General features: G+C 38.5%; 1 non-coding gene across 1 annotated transcript; it reads left to right on the top strand.

The window, feature by feature from the left end:
- Window positions 1–3783: 3783 nt before the first annotated feature.
- trnag-ucc (transfer RNA glycine (anticodon UCC)) lies at window positions 3784–3855 on the top strand. The gene has a single exon. It is a non-coding gene; the product is annotated as a tRNA-Gly (tRNA).
- The last annotated feature ends 543 nt before the right edge of the window (window positions 3856–4398 follow it).

Below are 4398 nucleotides of genomic sequence, written 5' to 3'. Positions count from 1 at the left end.
TGGAAATGATGAAAATAGCTTGCATTAACCCAAGGCTAACCCGAAATTGACTTCCTCTTGGTGGGCTTATTATTTCAATCAACCCAAAAAGTCATTCGCAATGCCAAAAGAATAATCCTCACACCCAAGGGAGGAAATATAACTGATACATTCTTGGAAATAATATAGCTTACTTGACAAGACTTGTAACAGGAATACTGAATTTATCTTTTAGCCATGAATAAATGAGAAATACTGTAATACATCGGTACTTGACCCTTACCTGTTCAGGATGGGTGTTCAAACACTAAATTGTTTGAAAAACATTTTATTCCTTATGAAGTTATAGTATTTATTAGAATAGAATAGAATAGAATATACCTTTATTGTCATTTTTATATGTTCCAACATATTTCAAAATATTAATAAAATGTGTACTTAAACAACCATAAATACCCAAAATAATAATAACATGTGTACCCAAACAATAGTTATATAAATGTGTAGATAAAAAGCTTTAGCATGATAAAGAAAATCACATTAAACAACCTGAAAGTATTTACTGTAACTCTGAAGAGCAGTTCAATGGCTTATATTCATATAATGTTTTCAGTTTTCTCCACACATTTTCAATTTGATTGTTGTTCTCAATGTTTTCCTTTATTCCTTCCCCTTATCACTAATTTTTTGGGCCACTTTTGTATCACCATAAATCAATAAAAAGTACCAAATGACCATCAATTCTCAACTCGTGTTGTCAGACTCACTGATGCCAACCGCTCGGGTTGGAAAAGCCAAAGCTACGTGTTTGGCTGTGTTTAGGTTTATAAAAATATGAATTTGTAAAATATCCAATAGAAAAAAAGTTTTTGAGTCACATACCGATTTGTTCGACTACAGAGTCGTTCGAACAAAGTATCACTGTAACAATGTTCATTTTACCTCTGAAAAGTGATGGGTCCCAGGGACTCGCTTGCTAAAAAAATCTATGGGTCCCAACAGAGATCTATGGGTCCCCAAAATTTAGTGTTATCGCGGTTGAAATTGTAAATCGGCGACAAATATATAATATAAACCTATATATTCATTCAGTTTTAATCATCACAGTTTATTGGTAATACAAATCAGTTATCACTTCAAGATTTTTCAGTTCACAACAATATTGTAGATTATACAAAATTTTATTGCTGAAATAATTATATTAATCTATATTTTCATTCAGTTTTAATCATCACAGTTAATTGGTAATACAAAGCAGTTATCACTTCAAATTTTTCATTTCATATATTCTTTGTGGTCTGCTGTCCCGCCATAGTTGTAATGACTTCTCAAGGTCCAATCCATTATCATCCTCCTCATAGCGTCACCAGGAATATAATTTAGTCCATTTTGGCAGAAAAGTCCTTTTCTTGCTCGGAGTATTCTTTTGTTTATTTTCTTTCGTCGAATCGTTCGCTTCGCGGTCTTCTGAAGAATTTCTCCGCCGTTTTTTTCGTGCCGGAATTATTGCCGTTGTTACCACTTTCTGTGTTATGTTTCGACTTATTACCAACACTGAAGAAATTACCAATTTTTTGTTGATTTGCACCTAATACTAACTGTTTTTTCGGAGGCATACTTCTCTTTCACTCGACAACCGCCACACCAATGACGTCATCTCGAAGCAACGAGATCTCGTTAGCCAAGATCGGCGCGAGACCAAAACAACAATGGCGGATGGCGGATCTGCCTGACGAACAGTTTGGAGTGCAGTAAATCTTTGTTTAAAAAAAAAGTAATCGGGTAATAATGACAATTTGGTGTCAAAAACGTTGCGTTCCCGGGACGCACGTTGGTTTGACCCAATGCGTCCCCAGCAAAAATGATGCGTCTAGGACGCAGGGATGCGGGCAAACGAGAACACTGCTGTAATCTGAGATAATCATAAATAAGCAGAACGATATTCTTTCTGGATCACATCATTGGTAGTGAGCTAATTCGCCTGCACCGTTTCGTTGACCCCATGTACAAAGCACACATTAGTAGAAGTGCTCTTTGATACCTGATGAGTACTTGAATCACTGCAGCAGCTGTGCAGCACCAGCGAGAGAGAGCGACATATTAAATGAGCTCCCGTCACAACAACCAAATCTGACGAGGGGGAATGTTTGTGTTCTGGATCGGTGTAAAAAGAGGCGGAACACGCTTTCATTGTTGGCCATTTTTAATGAGCTTTGCCGGTGGCCTGGGTAAAAGAGCAGTGAGATCCGGTGATAATGAGAGGCCTCGTTCTGCCCCCGCTGCCTCCATATGCTCGCCCTTAATATAGAAGCGGATTTGAAATGAGACTTGGGAGATTGCAACAAGAGCCATCATCACAACAGGACGACGTGGTATGTGTGTCTCATTTGGAGAACATGCATATCATTATTTTCTCTCATCCCGAGTAGAAATGCTGTTTGGAGTCCTCGCAGTCGCTAAAATTCATGCCCCAGCGCTTCTCAAGTTTGGAATATTGAGAACGAAAACAATGTCTTCCAGTAGGTTAGCTGTAGTCGTGCGAAGCAGCGGGAAAACTTAATAGGATTTGGCCTGGGTCTGCAAAGGTTTTTTGTCTGTGCTCTGCAGCAGCACTCGACAATCTTTCTCAAATTTGAACTGAAAATTATCGAAAAAACAGAAAAACTTGTCCGGATTATTTGAATCAAAATACTTTGACCCACAAGTCTAAGTCAAATAGAAAACTGTGTATACGATCCCTTTGTGGCCGTGAATGCTTAAACTAAAGCTAATGGGGCTGCTAGCCTGGGGCGATTTTAGGTTCAAAGCTTTGGGGTAGCTGAGCACCCAGAGTGTCTGGCTGGTTATTATTATATATTTTTTTTCACTTAAAGTGATTTAGGATTATTCAACATTGTTCAGAAGTGAATCTTCCCAATGGTGAACATCACATAACACTTTGTGGTTAGCAGAAACACGATTACTAAGCCATCCCCAGTTTTTTCTCATTTTCTTTTAATAGAGTACACACACATACAGAAAAAGAAGCATGGAACCTATTAGATAATGATGACTTGTATTCAATACGGTATAATTCCACCCCACACTTTATGGATTAGGCTGTGTCGCCTGACCTTGAGTGTTGCAAGTCTGTCACAAACCTTTTGCTGTAGCACTTGGTCAAGCACATCTTTTGCCAATTGCCATCACAGCTGGGTGCTGGAGTCTGTTTTGATCACTGGTCCTTCTAAGCCAGGTATGGAGCTGGAAAGACCTTTACCAGCTACAGCTGCTTGTTGGAAATGTTAGGCAAATCTGAACAGCTGTGTTCAGAGTTGGAAACATTGCAATAGCCAAAATTTGTACACTTATAGTGTGTCTCAATGGCATCAGACTCCCTCTTGCTCTTCAGAAAGCTTTTTTGCGAACACTACGTCTGCCAATTCAAATTTAATTCCATGCACTGCCAGTGTTGACAAATGAAAATTGGCAGAAATAGAGCTGCATGCAAAAATCCCATTAATTAAGTCCTGATTCCCAACAGGAAACCACATCTAAAGTTCTGAGCTCGTTCTGTCCAGACAGGGGAAAAACATTTACCTGCTAAGTTTTTCTGACTCGGAGGAACCACCAACTTCACTTCTGGCCGTACAAGTTGACCTGACTACAAAATCCTCCATCCTTTTATTTTTCTTTTATCTCTGTCTACAAAATCCCTTTGAGAATATTGCACTCTGGTTTGCATCACAGGTGTACATTGCTCCAATATGGAGAACTGCAGCAGTGGCATGCCAACTCATCTGCATCAGGGAGTAAGAAGCCTCAGCATTAGTGGTATAGTGGTTAGCATAGCTGCCGTCCAAGCAGTTGACCTGGGTTCGATTCCCAGCTAATGCAAGATTACTTAACTCATTTTAATCTTGTATTTCTATCTTTTTAATATTTGTAATATTATTTTATGTATACATGTATATAGTTTCTTAGTTCTATTACGCCAGCAACTGTTTGGAAGGCAGAGAAAGAATTTCATTATGCGGGGAATCATGGTTGTTTACTGTGCTTAAGACAATAAACACTTTGAATTAAATTGAATTTAATGCGTCACTGCTTGGACAATATTAGTTGTCTCCTTTGGTAGGCATCTGTGCAAACCTGCTGTTGTGTACAACAGTTCCTGAAAAGCCATCAGCAAATATACTAGCTGTGCTAGCATTGGTAACTAACCATATTTACCGGGTGTAAGGACCACAAATAGTTGCAATTCAAGCACTACAAACTTGAAGCAGCTAGCTTTGCTGACAAACCTGATATTGTTAGTAACCAGGATCAATATTTACTAATGCTACATACATGCCAACCTTTTGACATTGAAAAGCAGTAGATATTATGAAACACTGTATTTGTACGTGTGATACACAATCAATCTCCAGGAAATAAGAC

This window comes from Urocampus carinirostris, chromosome 19 (assembly GCF_059441175.1).
Source record: "Urocampus carinirostris isolate Australia breed hairy pipefish chromosome 19, RoL_Ucar_1.0, whole genome shotgun sequence".
NCBI classification, from domain to species: Eukaryota; Metazoa; Chordata; class Actinopteri; order Syngnathiformes; family Syngnathidae; genus Urocampus; species Urocampus carinirostris.
This window is presented reverse-complemented; position numbering and strand designations above follow the sequence as displayed.